The sequence below is a fragment of the Canis lupus genome, chromosome 5 (genome assembly GCF_011100685.1).
Source record: "Canis lupus familiaris isolate Mischka breed German Shepherd chromosome 5, alternate assembly UU_Cfam_GSD_1.0, whole genome shotgun sequence".
Taxonomy (NCBI): domain Eukaryota; kingdom Metazoa; phylum Chordata; class Mammalia; order Carnivora; family Canidae; genus Canis; species Canis lupus.
In genome coordinates, this window is record NC_049226.1 from 39765443 (window position 1) to 39787181 (window position 21739).

Sequence of the window (21739 nt, forward strand, 5' to 3'; positions counted from 1 at the left end):
CAGGACGCCAGGATCACGACCTGAGCCAAAGGCAGACACTCAACCACTGAGCCACCCAGGTGCCCAATAAAGGCATTTCTCTGTCTGACATTTGAAATGCAGTGAATATGCATGTGAAGTTAGCCTTTATATTAATCAGCTCTCATTGGTATATATTTACTACAACAGACTTCTATTCCATTATAATAATTTTCTCCAAGTATTTCTGGGCACTATATGCTCTTGAAGTGTGAATTGTGAGCCAAGAGGAAGACACTGGGTCTTGCTGGTACATTCATTCATCCAGCAGACATTTGTTGATCAATTTCTGGATGTAGGAGGCATTGGGATTGCTGATTGGGAGGATGTGGGCTCCACACAAGAGTCCTGGTCTTAGCGCCAATAGGAGGGTTGTTGTGAGGACTTAAGAGTGTCTACCTCAGAGAGTTGTAGGATTCAATATGTTCACTTACATCAAGAGAAGAAAGCCTAGTCCATAGGCAGTGCTTGATAAATGTTAGCTACTGTTATCAATCTTGAAAGGCAAAAAGGGCTTAGCGGTTAAAATACAAACTGAACTGTCTGGGTTGAAATCCTGACTGCCATTTACTCACTATGTAACTGTGTGTGAATTGTAATTTCTCTGGGACTCCATTTCTTCATCTATATGGTAGAGATAGTAATACTTTCTAGCTCATAGAAATTTTGAGGATTTTAAATGGACCTGCCTCATAAAGCCAAGTATACAGGTAAAGTGCTTAGAACAGTGCCTGGCATATAGAAAATACTCAATAAATGCTAACTATGTAAAAAAAGGGGGGGGGTACATATAGACTTCTGTGGAGGCATAGAGGAGGAAGGAGCAGTCTAGTGCCTGGAGGAGGGGAAGAGAGGAACCCAAGGGTGTCGTTGGAGGTATTATTTAGAAGCCCAATCACCAGGAGTAGGATGATTGGGAGGGAGCAGGTGAAAAATGAGAAGGCATGGTGTGTTGAGGATATAGTAGGGGTAGCTGTACATGTTTGGGATTTAGGATGCCTAGATGTGGGTCTGAGTTTTCAAAAATGAGGCCGGAGAAGCAAGTAGAGCTCAACTGTCCAGCAACCTTACTATCTTCTGCCATACTGGCCATCCAAGCTTTTTCCCACTTTTGGACCTTTGCACTTTATGTTTCCCTTGCCTAGAACTCTTCCCATGGCCATTTCTTTGTCGTAATTTAAGCAGTGTAAATGTCACCTCCTCAGAAGGGCCTTCTCTGACATCCACCCCTGCTCCCAGAACTCAATCACAACACTCTAGTTACTTAATAACAATTTCATGTTTATCCAAGTCATAATTATATTGCTTATGTGGTTGTTTATTTGTCTCCCTACTAGAATATAAATTCCATGAAGGTACAGGGCACATCTCTCCAGTTTGTCACCATACTTTTCACACTTAGCCAGCTAGCATAGAGCTTGATACATAATCAGCGCCCAGTAAATATTTGTTGAAAGATGAATGACTAACGACTTGCCTTATTATGCCAAGGACTTTTAGATCCTTTGGGTAGGTGTTTTGCGTGGGAATGACATGATCAGATTTCTGCTGTAGAATGATAACCTGGTGACATCATAGGAGGTGAATAGAAGAGAGATGAGTTTAGAGATCAGAATTCCAGAGATGGTGGCAGCTGTCCAAGCAGGATATGATGAGGATCTGTAAGTAGACCAAGTCAACAAAATCCAGCATCCCTAAAGAAAACAGGAGGAAAGAATTGATAAAAATCAAATAATAACTGAGCATTGTTTAGTTGTACTTGATCCTTGTTTCAGAAAAGATCCAAGATGACTGACTTAAATGTACATAACAAAAATAAAAGATAAGAGAATTTGGGAACTTACAACAAACAGGAGAAGAAAGAAGAGAAAATGAAGTTAGGAGTGAGATGAGTATAGAAAATGTTGGCATTAAAGTCTGTCCTAATGCAAAAAAAAAAAAAAAAAAAAAAAGTCTGTCCTAATGCTAGAAGTGGGCCGTAGGTTTAGTGTTTTTTTGTTTGTTTTTTTCCCAGACAGTATGGAGAAACACAATTATGTATGTCCATGTGATTAGAAAAAATGTAGTATATCCATACAATGGAATACTACTCAGAAATAAAAAGAAATGAACCATCGAGCCACAATGGATGAATGGATGGATGAATCTCAAGATAATTCTAGAAAAATACAAACTAATCAAGAGAGAAAGGAGATCACTGGGCTCTTGGGGATGGAGGCAGGAAGAAGGAACGAGGTGGGATGGGTTATCGAAGGCAGGAGAAACTCTTGAGGGGTGAGGGAAATGTTTACTATTTTGATTTTGGTGACTGTCTCATGGGTATAGGCATATATCCAAACTTACAGACTTAAATACTTTTAATATGTGCAACTTATCCTGCATTACTTATGCCTCAATAAGGCTATAAAAAAAGTTAAGCAAACATCTGGCAAAGCAATCCCTGAGATAGCTGAGGTAAATCCTTGATGAGCATAAAGGTATCTCAGGAAGTGAAAGGAAACTGATCCTAGCAGTAAGAAAAGTTTAAAAATGGTTCTTGAGAGATAAATGTTAGTTTCCTTTTATAACATATAAAGATGTATTTACCCAGTTTCAGACTTATTAAATTATATTAATGTACCAGATGAATTGGTGTCACCCTTACAGATCCTCTCTGTTTGAATTTATTTGACCCCCAAAGGAAGCTAATGAACAGGTTTCTTAATTACTTTGGAATTAAGAACTGCCCTTTGAATCCCAACAGGTCTGTTGTCAGAGGAGATCAGAAGACATTAATAGTAATGAACGAACTATGACCAAGGGTCACCCTAAGTAATTAATACCTAAAGCAGGACATTCTGCTTTTCATGTTTTCTTAATCCTGTGAGACATGTAAGAAATGCTCCCTTGCTATGCTGTGTGTGTGTTGAGAGGGAGACCCTCCCATATGCAGATTTAATCAGCACTATGGTTAAGTTTTCTGGAGATTCTCATCTATGCCACCTCTAGCAAAAGGGTATATATAGCAGATTAAAAAAATAGCTGATCAAAATCAAAGTAATTTACACATTTGAGGTGGAAAACGTGTGTGTGTGTGTGTGTGTGTGTGTGTGTGTGTGTTTCTGCATCTTTGAGCACACAGAGCTGCTTGCTGATGGGGGAACAGAGGACTAGCTGAGGACAAAGCATATTGACAAGTCTTTGAAACAGGCAGAGTGACATTCCTCTTTGGACTCAATTGCCTTGATGTTAATACTTCACTAAGGGCAAAAGGCAATCTTAGCCAGACCCCGAGGATCCTGTAAGTCTATTTTAACATATAAAAATTCCTTTAGAAGTTTCCTCTATCTCTACCACCCAAGATACGTGTTGACATCCCCCAAGCACGTGGCCCATCTGAAGGGTCTCATGATTCAGGTTTTATTAGATGGTAATAAATGACCTTTCCCCAACAATATCTAGCCCTCCTCAAGGTCCTGGTTGATTCCAAATTTCCTTAGAGAGTACGCCATCCCCAAACTCCTCCCAACTCCCAGGTATATAATCAGCTGCCTCTGACAGGCCTGGGGCTGCAGCTCTTCCTGCCCCCTGGTCACATTCCCATGCTTTCATAAAACCACCATTTTGCACCAAAGACGTATGAAGAATTCTTTCTTGGTTGTCGGTTCCAGACCTATATTCCAAAACTCCATCACTTACCATAAAGTGAAAATGATTACAGTTTTGTTAACTGTTGCACCAGGCCCTGTGCTTAGCACTGTATCCCTTAATCTTACAAACAAAATACTGTGATTATGCCTGTTTTTAAATACTTGGGAAGGGACACCTGTGTGTCTCAGCAGCAGTTGAGCGTCTGACTTTGGCTCAGGGGGTGATCCCTGAGTCCCAGGATCGAGTCCCAAATCAGGTTCCTTGCATGGAGCCTGCTTCTCCCTCTGCATATGTCTCTGTCTCTGTGTGTCTCTCTCTGTGTGTCTCTCTCTGTGTGTCTCTCATGAATAAATAAAATCTTTTAAAAAAACACTTGGGGAAAAATAGGTGAGTGATCTATAGTCACGTGGCTAAGAAATGGCAGAGCGAGATTTTAACCCAGGTTTGCCTGACTCCAGAGCCCTCTTAATCTCTTTGCTGATTGTGTCCAGTGGTCTTTTATGGTTACTAGATAAAGGCTACAAATCCAGTGCTAAGGTTCCTAAGTGGCCAAAGCAAAGAGGAAAACATGATTAGGCATATATCACACTGTCCCTAAGATACAAATTGATTTTTTCAATAGAAACAGAACTTGTTCTGAGACTAATGTTTTGTATAAGTTCTTACAGAGTATAGTCTGTAAAGAATGGATAAAGCTTTGCATTGTATCCTTCCAGTGGAGAAAATCCAGAATTTTGCTACGCTAAGATGAATAAGTTCTGGGGTTCTAATGTGGAGCATGTTGAGTAGAGTTAACAATACTCTATTCCACCCTTGGAAGTGGCTGAGAGTAGATCTTACATCATCTTAATCATCGTTAAGTCATCAAGTTGTATACCTTAAGCTTACACAGTTATTTGTCAATTATATCTCAACTGGAAAGGAAAAAAGAATTTTATTAGAGTTGTTACCTATGCTGACCCTTGATATAGACTTGTGCCCCACTGATCTGGGAGGGTCCAACCCAGCTGGTCCAAAGTCTCAGATGGTGTGGCTTGGAACAAGGGAAATATATCTGGACAAAGCTGGGCCACATGCCCTCTGGTCAATCCATGATCAATGCTCTGTCAAAAGCAGTCTTTGTAAAGATGGGACAGCAAAGAATTGCACCAGGAACAAATCCAAATTTCCTAGCATTTAAGATTGTCTTCTATTGTACCCCTCCCACCCCCCAGATACTTGCCCAACCTGTCATCTGTGTCCCCAGCATACAGCAGGTTTGAACAACTCGGTGTCTGTCCTCAGGTAGCTTATCATCCAGTTAAATAGAAAACATGTAAATGACCCTAATACCATACGAGAAACACTACAATAGAGGAGCTTATAAGAAACAGGAGTGACATAAAGGATGTACCAGCCGCAGCTGGTAGGAATGGGGGAAGTTTTCCTTGGGCCGACTGTTGAGTTGGATTCACTCGGATGTCAAGGTCAAGTTCACACTTCCTAGCTCCAGAGCAGGCTGATTATCCATATAGGTAGCCACAAGCTTTGAGGTCAAATCGTTTATTGGGAGGCCTCCCCCATCTCACCATTGTTGGATTCCCTAGACATTCAGGAGATGGTTTTTCTATGCCTTTTCGGCATTCAGGCCTCCCAGCCTCAAGCCAACAAGCACAGTAAAATCAGAGTGGGCGTATTCCTTTGCTGGAGAATCCAGGAATTTCAATTGCATCACTCACAGCCTGTCACTTCTCTGCTTTCTGATATATCTAGAGCAAAATCCAGATTCCCTAACACGGCCAACAGGCCCAACATGGTCAATGTGTACCTCCCTCTCAAATTCCCCTTCCGTCACGAATCCTGCCATGACAACCAACCAACCAACCTTCCTTCCTTCCTTCCATCCATCCATCTGGCAGACTCACCAAGCTCATGCTCATGTCAGGGCCTGTGCTATTCCTTGTGTTTGGACTACACTTACCTCTTTCTCACCTACAGGTTTCAGCTCAGACCTGCTCTGACCCCTATGCTGTCACACTACACTGCAGTATTATTTTATTGCCTTCGGACCACTTATCAATATCTGTATTTATTCAATTCATAAATTTTTTTAAAGATTTTATTTATTCATGAGAGCCACAGATAGAGAGGCAGAGACAAAGGCAGAGGCAGAAGCAGGCTCCCTGTGGGGAGCCTGATGCGGGACTCAATCCCTGAACCCTGGGATCAGGCCCTGAGCTGAAGGCAGACGCTCAACCACTGAGCCACCCAGGTGCCCCTGAACTAAAAAATTAACATGAGCCAGATTTTTTTTTTAAAGGTTTATTTATTTATTCATTCAGAGAGAGAGAGAGAGGGGCAGGTAGAGACACAGGCAGAGGGAGAAGCAGGCCCCATGCAGGGAGCGATGCGGGACTCGATCCTGGATCTCCAGAATCACACCCTGGGCTGCAGGCGGCGCTAAACCGCTGCGCCACTGGGGCTGCTCAACATGAGCCAGATTAACAGGAGAAAATCAAATCTAATTTTGTACATACAGAGAATCCATACAAACATGAAATTCCCAAGACTGTCAGGCAAAATGTGGAGTATCCGTCATCCTGAGCTCAGGGAGTTGGGGTGAGTGGGGGGGTGCAAAGGAGAGGAAGGCCTTTAGCAGGAAGGTGAGGTAAGTTTGGAAAACAGAGTTTGCCCTTTGCGGTAAGTCTCTTAGATACAAGAAATCTGTTTAATTGCTCTCTCCCTGGTACTGGTCAGCTATCTAAATCCTTTTTAGGCATTTGCGGGTAGGGCAGGGGTAGGTAAAAGTTTCTTCCTGGGTCTTTGGGGCCTTGATTGTTTTCTACACGAAACAATCTACATGCCCTTGTGGTCTATCTTAGGAGTGGCCTGCCCTTGGCTCACGGTCCATACTCTGTCCACAGTACTGGGGACATAAAAATCTTTGGTTCCTGTCTGAAGAGTTAATGTGGAGCAGAGAAGCAGGAGTCCATAGGAGTCTGGGGGAAGCTTCCACGAATATAAAGAAGGCTGGTCATTAAGGGGACCAGTGGGGGTTCAGGCCCCCCAGAATGCTCCCAAGAAACTGCAAACTAAGAACCAAGAAGGTGATTTCAGAGGAAAAGGAAACTGGCTTAAAAAAAAAAATTAAATAACAAAATCAAACTTTAATTTTAGACATCTATTGACGTGAGGACTGAAAACAGGAATGGTTATGGCCCAGTAAACCATACTCCTCAGGCCCTAAACAAGCCAGAGTCAGAATAAATTTTTTAAAAAATCTATTAATTTGCCCAAATGGAGACACATACTATGTTTAAAAATTGAAGTAGTCAATGTTGTTAAGATGACAATTTTCCCCAAATGTATCTAGAGATTCAGGGCAATCCCAGCAGGCTTTTAAAAGTTAGGAATTGATAAGATGACCCTAAAGTTTATTTGGAAACCCAAAGGACCTAGAAGAGCCACAGCTATTCTTTGGGGGAAAAATGAACAGAGTCAGAGTACTTAACCTGGCACCAAGCTCACTATAAACACACAGTAATCAAGACTGGGTTGTTGGCATAAGGATAGAGATAATAGATGGATGTGACAGAAAGGAGTCCAGAAATCTTTCCTTTTATTTTTTAAGATTTTGTTTATTTATTTTTGAGAGACAGAAGCACAAGCAGGCCCCCCCGGATAGGGAGGCTGACTGAGGGCTCCACCCCGGGACCATGACCTGAGTGGAAAGCAGACACAGAACCAACTGAACCACCCAGCACCTCATGAGAGACACAAGAGAGGGAGAGAGGCAGAGACACAGGCAGACGCAGAAGCAGGCTCCATGCAGGGAGCCCGATGTGGGACTGGATCCCGGGTCTCCAGGATCACACGATGAGCTGAAGGAGGCGCTAAACCGCTGAGCCATCCTGGCTGCCCCCCTATTTATTAGCTTTAATTATAGTCACCTATTGAAGGATAGTTAGAGGAAAGGCAGGCAGGGCCAAGGATTTCCCCACCCCCACCCTAAGAGGAAACCACCCTTAAAAGGATTTATACCACTCTGGAAGGAGCCTCCACCCATTCCCATGTGACAAAAACCTCACTGGGTGACAGGCACAGGGAGGGGTAATCAGATTAAAACAGCCTGCCAACAAGCCCATTAAAAAGCCCTAGACTGGGGATCCCTGGGTGGCGCAGCGGTTTGGCGCCTGCCTTTGGCCCAGGGCGCGATCCTGGAGACCCGGGATCGAATCCCACGTCGGGCTCCCGGTGCATGGAGCCTGCTTCTCCCTCTGCCTGTTGTGTCTCTGCCTCTCTCTCTCTCTCTGTGACTATCATGAATAAATAAATAAAATCTTTAAAAAAAAAAAAAAAAAGCCCTAGACTGGGGCACCTGGGTGCCTCAGTGATTGAGCGTCTGCCGTTGGCTCAGGGCGTGATCCCAGGGTCCTGTGATCGAGTCCCACATTGGGCTCCCTGAGAGGGAAATAAGTAAAGAGAGGGAAATCTTTTATTAACATGTCACAAAGGCGATTGTTTCATAGAAGAAATTATTTTTCAAAAGATAATATAAAATCTTCAGGGGCCAGACACTGTTCTAGATGCTGGAGAATAAGGAAGTAAACAATATAGACCATATCTGCATTGTCCTGAGGCAGGACTGGGAGAAAATGGGGCAACTGGGGAGCTCAGCCACTGAGCATCTGACTGTCTCAGGTCGTGATCCCAGGATCCTGGGATCGATTCCTGCATTGGGCTCCCTGAAGGGAGCCTGCTTCTCCCTCTGCTTATGTCCCTGCCCCTCTTTCTGTGTCACTCATGAATAAATAAATAAAATCTTAAGAAACAAAAGACACAAAACACATATGTGTATATATGTGTGATGAAGATTAACGCAGTGAGTGTGAGCCCATATTGGGTATAGAGATTTAAAAAAAGATGAGGGGATCCCTGGGTGGCGCAGCGGTTTAGCGCCTGCCTTTGGCCCAGGGCGCGATCCTGGACACCCGGGATCGAATCCCACATCGGGCTCCCGGTGCATGGAGTCTGCTTCTCCCTCTGCCTGTGTCTCTGCCTCTCTCTCTGTGTGACTATAATAAATAAATAAATAAATAAATAAATAAATAAATAAATAAATAAATAAATAAATCAGGGGCCAGGATATAAGGGGATGAGAGGCAACAGCAGAGAAATTGATAAAGCTCCATTCTTTAACCTAATTGGTCATTCTTTTTATTATTTTTCTTTTTTTTTTAAGTTTTATTTATTCATGAGAGATAGAACAGGGAACCTGATGCAGGACTCAATCCTAGGACCCTGGGATCACGACCTGAGACAAAGTCAGATGTTCAACCACTGAGCCACCCAGGCTTTCCTTTTTATTATTATTAACTGAATGCTACATAGACATTATGTGCATAACAATAAAGAGTTTTGAAAATCAGTCTTACTGCAGTGAGGGAGCAGACCGGGAGTGGGGGAAGCTGAGAGTTCCTTTGGGAGGCTTTTGCGATACGGGAAGGGGGTGGGGTGTGTGTGTGGGGTTCCAGTGACTGCAAATGGATGAGGGAAGAAGCTCAAGGCAACCAAGGTCATAGTCCTTCCCTTTGGCAGAGCTCTACCTCCTAGCTATGTGCAGCTGGCCCTCACACTCAGTTTCTTTCTTTCTTTTTTTTTTTTTTTTAAGATTTTATTTATTTATGCATGAGAGACACAGAGAAAGAGGCAGAGACAGAAGCAGAGGGTGAAGCAGGCTCCATGCAGGGACCCTGACGTGGGACTCGATCCCGGGTCTCCAGGATCAGGCCCTGGGCTGTAGGCGGCGGTAAACCGCTGAGCCACCCAGGCTGCCCTCACACTCAGTTTCTTATCAGAAAAACATGGACAATAGTAGTCAGTGTCTGCCTTGATTATGTATGAGACAAGAGGAGACAACATGTGCAAAGAGCCTCTCAGCATATGGGGAGGTATAGGGGTACAAGAGCACCTGGCTCCTTGGGTCCCAAACAGATCAGGTTGGGCCACTAGCCACTGACAAAATCCAAAGGCAGAGAGATAAATCATGGTAAAACAAGAAAGGGGTTTTGTTCAGTGAGGCAAACACCAGGAAGCCAGAGGACTAGCCCCTCAAGACTGTCTCCAAAGTGCTGAAAATACTTCCAGGTTTATTTATTTTTATTTATTTTATTTTTTATTTTTTTAAAGATTTTATGTATTCATGAGAGACACACACACACAGAGAGAGGCAGAGACACAGGCAGAGGGAGAAGCAGGCTCCACGCAGGGAGCCTGATGCCGGACTCAATCCTGGAACTCCAGGATCACACCCTGGGCTGAAGGGAGGCGCTAAACTGCTGAGCCACCCAGGGATCCCTACTTCCAGGTTTATAAAAGAAAATGTGGGGTGCAGGTGGGCAGTGGAAGTCAAATCATGGACCATTGCCTTTGTGTCAGTCATGGCCATGGTCTTGCTGGCTCAAGATAGTCCTTATTGCTGGAGGGAGTAGTTTTTGGTTCCCTTGGAGGGGCAGAGTGGGGGGGATGCTTTGCCCTTAGGGGTTTCCGCCTGAGCTAAGAGTCAAGCTTTACAGAAGCACCCAACTAGCAAGTCTGAGGTCAGAATGCAGGCAGCTGAAGTTCTCCTTCATCAGCACAGTGCCTGGTACTCAATAGGCACTGAAGCCCACCACACAGGGCTGCTCAGGAAGAGGGGATCTCTTTCTTTTCTTTTCTTTTTTAGATTATTTATTTATTCATGAGAGACACACAGAGAAGGGCAGAGACAGAGGCAGAGGGAGAAGCAGACTCCCTGTGGGGAGCCCAATGAGAGCCTTGAACCCAGGACCCCGGGATAACACCCTGAGCTGAAGGCAGACGCTCAACCACTGAGCCACCCAGGCGCCCCAGCAGGGGGATCTTTTTCTAACTCAGCCATCAGTCAGCTTGCCAAATCCTTTGCCTGCTGCTACCTTGTGTCCATCCAGAAGAGTCCTCTTTTTTTAGTTTACACAAAAGTTAGTGGTATCCCTGGAAATGCTCAGGAAACAGAATTTACCACTGGCTCGTTGGTAGGAGGAATGTAGATATTGAGATGAGTATCAGCAGTGAAAGAAATCAGGTCTATCACACAAGCTGAGAGATGTGGGTGCTCCTCCTAGGGGCTGGGAGAGGACAGTGTGGCCAGTCCACCCTAATCTCTGCCAAATGCTTTTCCTACTTGAGGGTAGCTGGAGTTTCTGCCGGCCTCGGAAGCCTGAGGGTACAAAATGGTGCCCTCAAGAGCATTAGCTCCTCATGGCACCTCCTGCCTGGTCTGTACCACACAGGGACTCCTGCTCCCTGGTGGCCAATGTGGATCCTGCACACTCCCAGGAGCTAAGGGATACAGAATTCTGTGGGCTGGGGAGCAGTACCAGGTGCTACAAGGTAAGCTCAGTCATGGACAAATCATGCCTGAAAAGCACGTTTGCATAGGAGGGTGCCAGTATTTACTCTCTTAGGCTTCCCTATATACTGTCCCAAATCATGGGAACTTATGCTTTAGAAAAAAAGCAAATCCAACACAGTATACTATTTTCAGGTTCTGTTTATTTATTTTTATTACTTTTATTTTTTAAAGATTTGTATCTGTTTATTTTATATATATATAGAGAGAGCAGGAGCGGGGTGGAGGGTGTATGCAGAAAGAGATGGGGAAGCAGACTCCCTGCTGAACAGGGAGCCCGACTTGGGACTGGATCCCAGGACCCTGAGATCATGACCTGAGCTAAAGGCAGACACGTAACTGACTGAGCCACCCAGGGCCTCAGGATTTCTTGTCTTGTCTTGTCTTGTCTTTTTTTTTTCTCTCTCTCTCTCTTCCTTTCTCTTAAAATCTTGTACAAATTTGCCTGGGGTTATTTAGGTTTCCCCTTGGAGCTGCATGTTGCATGTTTTCTTCTGCGAGCACATAACATCCTGGATCTATTTCTCCACATCCTGAGTCACCAGAGACTTCATCATGTTTATGTTAGAGGGCTTAAGCTAGAATGAAAAATGCCCACTTAAAGCAACTTTTTAAAAATTATGGTAAAAGGGGCACCCGGGTGGCTCAGTGGTTGAGCGTCTGCCTTCGGCTCAGGTCATGATCCCAGGGTCCTGGGATCAAGTCCCGCATCAGGCTCCCTGCATGGAGCCTGCTTCTCCCTCTGCCTGTGTCTCTGCCTCTCTCTGTGTCTCTCATGAATCAGTAAATCTTAAAAATAAAAATTATTGTAAAATATATGGAACATAGATTTCTATCATTTTAGCCATTTTGAAGTGTGCAGTTCAGTGGCATTAAGAACATTCATTCACATTGTTGTGAAACCATCACCACCGTTCATCTCCAAAACTCCTTCTATCCTCCCCAGCTGAAACTCTGTCCTTATTTCCTAGCAACCACCGTTCTGCTTTCTGAGTCTAGGAATTTGACTACTCTAGGCACAAAAATGCCCGCTTTTGGTTTTCACAGATGTGCTTTTGTACTGTGAATTTGCTGTCATATTATCTCTCCACCATATGAAAATTCTGAGTTCTTCACTATATTTTTACTCGGGCTTTAAAAATCTAGGAAGAATGTTTTTATTGCAGTAAAATATACATAAGATTTACCGTTTGGGGGCACCCGGGTGGCTCAGTGGTTGAGCGTCTGCCTTCTGCTCAGGGCTTGATCCCGGTGTCCTGGGATCAAAGCCTGCATCGGACTCCCTGCATGGAGCCTGCTTCTCCCTCTGCCTGTGTCTCTGCCTCTCTCTGTGTCTCTCGTGAATAAATAAATAAAATCTTAAAAAAATAAAATCTTTTAAAAAATTTTAAAAATAGAGCACTTAAGAGAGCATTTAAGATCCTGTGATAAGTCTTTGAGTTGTTTCTGTGGTTGTACTTCTTAATTTCTAATATATAAATGTGTATTTTGTTTTCTTTTTTTCCCTTTATCAGGCTTAATAAACTTTGCCGTTTATCTTATTGACACCTAGACAAAATAATAATAATAATAATAATAATAATAATAATAATAATAATAGAGGTATACACATGCACACATCCTGGCAAAATTCCTGAACTTCGTGGGTAACAGGAGAAGTGTACAAGTTTTCACACTGAAGGAAGAAGCTATTTTTAAAAAGGAAAGCAGGGGCACCTGGGTGGCTAGTCTGTTAAGTGATTTTTTATTTTGGCTCAGGTCATGGTCTCAGGGTCCTGAGATTGAGTTCTGTGTCTGAGTCTGAGCTGGGCATAGGGCCTGCTTAAGATTATCTCTCTCCTGGAAAACCTGGGTGGTTCAGTTGGTTGTCTGCCTTCAGCTCAGGTCATGATCTTCGGGTCCTGGGACTGAACCCCTTGTCAGGCTCCCACCTTGCTCATGCTCTCTCTCTCTCTCAAATAAATAAGTAAAATCTTTTTAAAAGTACATAGATTTAAAAAATTCTCTTTCCCTCTCCCTCTTCTCCTCCACACCCCTGCTCACTCTCAAAAAAAAAAAAAAAAAAAAAAAAGGCAGGCAAATGAAACTAGCATGAGAAGTCTCATTTGTTGCACCGGAAATGGGAAGATAGTGAAATAATATCTACAAATGGAAGATAAACTGCAACTCAGAGCCAAGAATCCTATTCCCGGACCAAATGTCCCATCTTTTGGGACGAAAGAAAGATAATCTTAGATACTCAAGGGCTCAATATATTGCCCATGGATGCTAGCTGAGGAAAATACTCAAAGTTCTCTAATCAATGATAATTATATTAGAAAAGAGATGTCAATATTGGGCAGATGAAGAGTATAGTACTTGTGAATAATTAATTTTGTAATAAATACAGTTCTTTTTCTTTTTGACTTCTGTTTTTCTACATATATATTTCTACATATATATTTTTTTCAAGATTTTAGTTATCTATTCATGAGAGACACAGAGAAAGGCAGAGACACAAGCATAGGGAGAAGTAGACTCCCTGCGGGGAGCCTGATTTGGGATTCCATGTGGGACTTGTTCCTGGGGACTCAGAGACCATGCCTTGAGCCTAAGGCAGATGCTTAACCACTGAGCCACCCAGGCATCCCTACATATATATTTCTACATATATATTTCTATATTTGAGAGACAGAGAGAGAGAGAGAGAGAGAGAAAGAGAGAGAAATAGAGAGAACAAGCAGGGGGAGCCACAGGCAGAGGGAGAAGCCACCATGCATCCTATTTTTCTATATATTTTTTTTCTTTTTTAAAATTTTCTTTACAGATTTTATTTTTTTGAGAGAGAAATATTGAGAGCAAGCATAAGCAAAGGGCAGAGGGAGAAGCAGACTCCCCACTGAGCAGGGAGTCTGATGTGGGGCTCGATCCCAGGACCCTGGGATCATGACCTGAGCCAAAGGTAGATGCTTAGCTGACTTAGCTACCCAGGCACCCTATATTTTTTCTTAAAAAATTTTTTATTATTATTTCTCTAATGGATAATTTATTCATTCAACAAATATTTTGAGTGCCAGGCTCAGCAGCAACTCCTAGAGCTGATGCTGTGGTTATGATATTAATGAAATAAGGAATAATGGTGTAAATGTTCAGTAAGGATTTTTCATGTAGATGATACACTTAAGAGGAGTTGAGCATGAAAGTAGATGGGAAAGTGAGGAAGTAAAATTGCAATTTCTAAACTTCTTTTAAAGATTTATTTATTGGGACGCCTGGGTGGCTCAGTTGGTTAAACATCTGCTTTCAGTTCAGGTCATGATCCCAGGATCCTGGGATGAAGCCCCACATTGGGCTCCCTGCTCTGTGGGCAGCCTGCTTCTCCCTCTCCCTACACATGCTGTCTCACGCTATCTCTGTCTCTCTCTCTCAAGTAAGTAATCCCTACACCCAACACAGGGCTCAAACTCACTACCACAAGATCAAGAGTTGCATGCTCTACTGACTGAGCTAACCAGATGCCCCTAAACTTTTAATCTAGGTGAAGAGGTGGGGTATGAGTAGGTAAAATGTTTTGGGAGGTATGTTCATTGATAAATTTTGAAATACTACTAGAGGAATACAGGTTTCATCATAACCACTATGTAAGGAGAGGGAAACACTAGCATTGTGCAGACAAACATTAGAACTGCCAAACTAAAAGGAGGGCAAATAGGGAAAGAAGAGAAAATTTTCCAAGACAATGCAAAGAAAAAGAATCAACAACAAGGTAAGATAAGGTTTAAATCGAATATAAATTCACAGATAGACTAAAGCACAGATTCCAGCTTACTAAGTGTAAAAGAGCCCAATTCTATTTAAAAAAACCAAAGACAACAAATGGATTGAGTTGTTACAAATCCACCTGTTAATGATTTGCACTTAAAAGTGTTAAAAAAGGGATGCCTGGGTGGCTTAGTGGTTGAGCGTTTGCCTTTGTCTCAGGGCGTGATCCCTGGGTCCTGGGATCGAGTCCCGCATCGGGCTTCCTGCCTGGAGCCTGCTTCTCCCTCTGCCTGTGTCTCTGCCTCTCTCTCTCTCTCTCTCTCTCTCTCTCTCTCTCCCTGTGCCTCTCATGAATAAATAAATAAAATCTTAAAAAAATAATGATATACAATCTGTAAAGACAACCTAAGAGTCATAGATGTTCACGTACCAAACATGGATAAATGAATAAATAATATTCATTTTTACAATTCAGCTGAATTTAATTTAGCTTGGCAAAAAAGCAAATCATGGAGGAATTGTATAATAGAGTTTGTAAGCCTGATTTAACACAAAAAGTGCTCTCTAATCTACAGAGAATACATGTACTCTTTATGTCCATACAAATCAGTTATATACCTGGCCATAAAGAAAATGATGATAAATTTAAAAAGCCCAGGAGATTCTATAATTCAGAAACTTTAGCAACCACAGAATGGCTTTCTAAAATCTTGCTTGGGAATTAAGAAATAATTTCTCAGATCAAAGAGGAAATAAAAATTATTAGGACAAATAAGTGAATTTTGCAGTCAGTGGATACAAGGTCAGTATACCAAAAACCAATTGTTTTCTATATATTAGCAACAAACAGAGAATAAAATCTTCAAAGACCATTTATAATAGTATCAAAATACTTAGGAATACAATTAGCAAAAAATGTATTAAATTTACTTCAAGAGGGACGCCTGGGTGGCTCAGTGGTTGAGTGTCTGCCTTTGGCTCAGGTCATGATCTGGAAACCTGGGATGAGTCCTGGATGGGGCTCCCTGCAGGGAACCTACTGCCTATGTCTTTACCTCTTTCTTTGTGTCTTTCATGAATAAATAAATAAAATCTTTAAATAAAAAAAAGTTTACTACAAGACACTGTTGACAAAAATTAAGTACGACTTCATAAATGGAGAAGCATATTTATGGATTGGAAGACAGAATTTTTAAGTAATCAGTTCTTTCCATGTTGATCTATAGATTCAATGGAACTTCAACCCCAAAACCTAGCGGGCTTTTCTTTTCTTTTCTTTTTTTTTTAAGATTTTATTTATTTATTCATAGAGACACAGAGAAAGAGAGAGAGGCAGAGACACACACAGAGGGAGAAGCAGGCTCCACGCAGGGAACCTGACGTGGGACTCGATCCCCGGGCTCTCGCATCACACCCCAGGCTGCAGGCGGCGCTAAACCGCTGCGCCACCAAGATGCCTGTTTTTCTTTTTTTGATATAAAAATACAAATACACACACACACACACACACACACACACACACCCCACCCTGGTAGTTTCAACCTTGTACAATAGGTCTCTTACTTTTAGAGCTCTGGGTTGCCAAGTATAAAAAAAAAATCTGAATTCTCTGAGGCTACCATGTTATGAAGAAGCCCAAGCCATATTGAGAGGCTGTGTGCTCCATGTGATAGCCCAATTGGTCTTTCAGCCATCAGGCAGCAAAACTGTGAGCCACATGAGTGAAGTGATCTTTAATGTCAATTCTGGTTGAGCCATCAGGTGACTTGACCCCAGTGGACATTCCAGTGAAATTGTATAAGAGACGCCAAGTGACAGCTGTCTGGCCAAGTCCTTCCACAACTCCTGTATCATGAGACCTTGAGAAAAATAAAACGGTTGTTTAAAAAAATTATTTAAAAATATAAAATAAGGGGTGCCTGGGTGGCTCAGTCGGTGAAGAATCTGCCTTCAGCTCAGGTCGTGATCCCAGGGTCCTGGGATCGAGCCCCACCTCGGGCTCCTGCTCAGCGGGGAGTCTGCTTCTCCTTCTGCCCGTCGCCCCATTCGTGATTGCTCTCTCTCAAATAAATAAATAAAATATTTAAAAAATATAATAAATAAATAAATAAATAAATAAATAAATAAATAAATAAAAGCAGGGGCACCTGGCTGGCTCAACTGGAAGAGTGTGTGACTTGAGTTCTGGATTGTGAGTTTGAGGCCCCATGTTGGGTCTAGAGATTACCCCCCCTAATTTTTTTTTAAATCGCAGCAGCCTTATTATAATAGCCCCAAACTGGAAACACTAAAGAATCTCCTTCAATAGCAAAAAGGATAAATAAAGGGTCATATATTCATATACTGGAATATGATATAACAAGGAAAATGAATGAACCATGAGTACATGGATGAAACTCGCAGATACAACACCAAGTAAAGGAAGTCACACATGAGCACATATTGTTTGAATGCATTTACATGAAGTTCAAAATCATGGTGGTGAAGTAAGAGTAGTGGTTTTCCTTAGGATTGACTGGGAAGGAGGACAAAGGACTGTTTTTTTGTTTGTTTTGTTTTCTTTGTTTTAATATTTTATTTATTTATTCATGAGAGACAGAGAGAGAGGGAGAAGCAGGGTCCACGCAGGGAGCCTGATGTGGGGCTCGATCCCCTGTCTCCAGGATCATGCCCTGGGCTGAAGGTGGCTCTAAACCGCTGAGCCGCCGGGGCTACCCAAAGGACTGTTTTAAGATGCTGGGAAATATTTCATATTTGGATCTGGGTGGTGGTTATGAAGCTGTGCATGTATGTAAAAACACTTCAGTAGATGTAAGACAGCCCAATTTAAAAAAGAAAAGCATGAATTAAGACATGTATTTATTTACTTTTCAAGTAAACTCTGCTGCCAACATGGGACTTGAACTCATGACCCCATGATTAAGAGTCACCTGTTCTACCTACTGAGTTAGCTAGGTGCTCTAGGATTTTATTTTAAAGACATCATAATATTAAGTTGGCTCGAAGTGGAGAAAACAATTGAGAGGGACTGCACACGCCTAGCCCAAGGACACAATTAAGAAGGTGTGTGCCACTAAAAAAAAAAAAAAAAAAAAAAAAAAGAAGGTGTGTGCCAGGTGGCTAGGTGACTCAGTCCATTGAGTGTCTACCTTTAGCTCAAGTTATGATCTCAGGGTTTGGGATCCAGCCCCACTTCCAGCTCCCTGCTCAGTGGAGAGTCTCCCTCTCCCTCTTTCCCTGCCCACCCCCCTCATGCTCCCTTTCTCAAATAAATCTTAAAAAAAAAAAGGTGTATACCTGGGGCACTGGGGTGACTCAGTTTGTTGAGTGTCAGACTTTAAGGTTTAGGCTCAGGTCATGATCTCAGGGTCATAAGATTGAGCCCCTCCTCAGGTCTGGTGCTCCGCAGAGAGTCTACCTTTCTCCCTCTGTCTCTGCCCCTGCTCTCTCTCTCTCTCTCTTAAGTAAATACAATCTTATTTATTTATTTATTTATTTATTTATTTATTTATTTATTTATTTATTTAATAAAATCTTTTATTTAAAAAAAAGGTGTGTGTCTGGAATAATCTGATGCAAGGAGTGAAGTTGACCTGATTCAGTCAAGGAATGATTAGAATAATAGGAAAATTAGTTGGTCTCCCTCTCAGATGAGTGGTAGTCAAAGAATAAAATGAAAGGATGATCCTGGGGTCCTGGGATCAAGTCCCAGCATCGGGCTCCCGGCAGGGAGCCTGCTTCTCCTTCTGCCTGTGTCTCTGCCTCTCTCTCTGTGTCTCTCATTAAAGAATAAATAAAATCTTAAAAAAAAAAAAAAAGAAAGGAACAAAGTAAGGAATATTTGAGGAATTCAGTAATTTTCATAGGAGTATAGTTCATAGCATAGAGTATCAAGTGGGCTTTTTTGGTAGAAATTAACAGCTGATTTCATATGGAAATGCACAGGACTTAGAAAGGTGAAGACAATCCCAAAGAAGTATGAATCTGGAAGGCCTATTCTGATTTCAAGACTAAATAAGCTAAGTAAGGCAGAGTGGTCTTGGTGTAAAGAAAGGTAAGTAGGTCAGCAACTGGATATCTATATGGAAATAAGATGAATCTGGCCTCTGCCTCACACTCTACACAAAAATTAACTTCCTTTTTTAGATTTTATTTATTTATTCATGAGAGACACACAGAGAGAGGCAGAGACACAGGCAGAGCGAGAAGCAGGCTCCCTGTGGGGAACCTGATGTGGGACTCAATCCCAGGACCCCGCGATCACGCCCTGAGCCAAAGGCAGATGCTCAGTCACTGAGCTACCCAGGTGCCCATAATTTGAGATGGATCATACACTTAAGTATGAAAGCTTCTAGAAGAAAAGATAGGAGAAAATCTTTATGACCTTTGGGGCGGGAGATATTTAAAACATGACACGAAAAACACTAACCATAACATAAAAATATCTCTGCTCATCAAAAGATATTTAAAGTGAAAAGGAAAGCCACAACCAGGAGTATATATTCTAAATATATATGTATGGCAAAGAACTCCTATGCAGACATAAAGAAAAGAACTCCTATATACAAACAACCTCGGTTATAAAACGGGCTAATTCTCAGAGGAGTGTCTGTCCACAGACATTTTACAGAAAAAGATATCCAAAGGATAAATAAGCACATGAAAAGGTTCTCAGCATCTCTACAGGTCAAGGACATGCAAAGAATAGCACAGGGAGATAGCAGGGTACACGTGCCAGAAAGGCTACGTTGAAAAAGAGTGACAATACTCATGTTGTGAAGATGTGGACCACCTGGCATTCTCCTACATCGCTAGTGGATAATAAAATGGTACAACCACTATGCAAAACTGTTTGGCAGTTCTTATAAAAACATACTCCATGACCCAGCAATTCCACTCCCATGTATATCCCAAGATGAATTTATAAAAAGGTTTGTACACATAAGTAAATGTAAATAGCAGCTTTTTTTTTTTTTTTTTTTTTTTTTGTAAATAGCAGCTTTATTCATAGCTGTCCCCAAGCTGGAAACAACCCAAATGTCCATCAACAGGAGAATAAACTGTGATGTATTTATAAATCAAATATCACATGGCAACTAAAAAAACAATCGATACACAAAACAGGGATGACTCTCAAGAACATAATGCTGAGTGAATAATGGGAGACGTAAAGGAGTACAAGCTGTCTTAATTTTTAAGTCTTAAAAACATTTTATTTATGTATTTTAAGATATTTATTTATCCATGAGAGATACACAGAGAGAGAGGCAGAGACACAGGCAGAGGGAGAAGCAAGCTCTATGCAGGGAGCCTGACGTGGGACTCGATCCCGGGACTCCGGATCACACCCGGAGCCAAAGGCAGACACTCAACCCCTGAACCATCCAGGCGTCCCAAAACGTTTTATTTATTTGAGAGAGAGAAAGAGAGCACAAGCAGGGGTGAGAGGCACAGGGAGAGGGAAAAGCAGATTCCTCACTGAGCAGGGAGCCCCATGTGGGGTTCGATCCCAGGACCCTAGGGTCATGTCCTGAACAGAAGGCAGGTGCTTAACCCACTGAGCCGCCCAGGCTGTGGGTTTTGAAATGACACTCAGTAATAGGTAAAACTAACCTATGTGACAGAAGTCAGGATAGTGATCCTCTGTTTTCTCTGGAGGGCTGGAAATGTTCTATCTTTGATCTGGTGGTGGTTACATAAGCTTTGCTTTCAAAAACGTGCATTTTGGGGCACCTGGGTGACTCTGTTGGTTGGCGGTCTGCCTTCTGCTGAGGTCCTGATCTCAGGGTCCTGGGATACGTCCTCTTGTGGGGCTCCCCACTGAGCAGGGAGCCTGCTTCTCCTTTTCTCTTTGTGTCTCCCGCCTGCTTGTGAGCTCTCTCTCTCTTTCAAATAAATTTTTTAAAATACATGTATTTTTCTGTATATAAACTATATATGCCTTCAATAAAGAAAACAGAAAAAAAACTACAGGTTGTCTGGAATTTTTTAAAAAATATTTTATTTATTCATGAGAGACACAGAGAGGCAGAGACATAGGCAGAGGGAGAAGCAGGCTTCATGGGGGGAGCCCCATGTGGGACTTGATCCTGGATCCCAGGACCATGCCCAGAGCCAAAGGCAGACACTCAAACGCTGAGCCACCCAGGCGTCCCTGTCTAGAAATTTTTAAGGAAAAAACACTTCATATGAGACACTAAAGGAGGGTATCTGGGTGCCTGCTTCTCCCTCCCGAATAAATAAAAATCTTAAAACAAACAAACAAACACTAAAGACACAGCTAAAGCCATACTCAAAGGAAGATTTATAGTCATTAATACCGTGATTACCAAAAAATAAATAAAAATAGAAATAAAGAAACTATTTAATTCAATAAACTATTAGGGATGCCTGGGTGGCTCAGTGGTTGTCTGCCTTTGGCTCAGGGCCTGATCCTGGAGTCTCAGGATCGAGTCCTACATCAGGGTCCCTGCCAGGAGCCTGCTTCTCCCTCTGCCTGTGTCTCTGCCTCTGTCTGTCTCTTGTGAATAAATAAATAAAATCTTAAAAAAATAATTCAATAAACTATTAAACTAATAAGATAACAGAATTAATGAAGAGGAAAGTTGAAGTTAAAGAAGTAGAAAATTAAACAGTAGGAAAGTAAGTAAAAGAAAATGTTATTTCTTTGAAGGTACAAATAAAATAGAGCAAAGCAGAGTTTTCAAAAATACCTGGGTTCCGGGCACTTGGGTGGCTCAGTGGCTGAGCGTCGGCCTTCATTTCATCTCAGGGCGTGATCCTGGGGTCCTGGGATCAAGTCCTCTATCGGGCTCCCCGCAGGAGGCCTGCTTCTCCCTCTGCCTCTCACATGAAAAAATGAATACAATCTTAAAAAAAAAAAAGAAAAGAAAAGAAAAGAAAAGAAAAGAAAAGAAAAGAAAAGAAAAGAAAAGACCTGGG

The 21739-nt window shown here is 42.2% G+C and overlaps 1 long non-coding RNA gene across 1 annotated transcript; it reads right to left on the minus strand.

Annotated features, from left to right (window-relative positions):
• Positions 1-1282: 1282 nt before the first annotated feature.
• LOC119871859 lies at positions 1283-21562 on the minus strand. Its single transcript, XR_005359577.1, has 2 exons — positions 21511-21562; positions 1283-1712 (listed from the first exon to the last, which is right to left on the minus strand). It is a non-coding gene; the product is annotated as an uncharacterized LOC119871859 (long non-coding RNA).
• Positions 21563-21739: the final 177 nt, after the last annotated feature.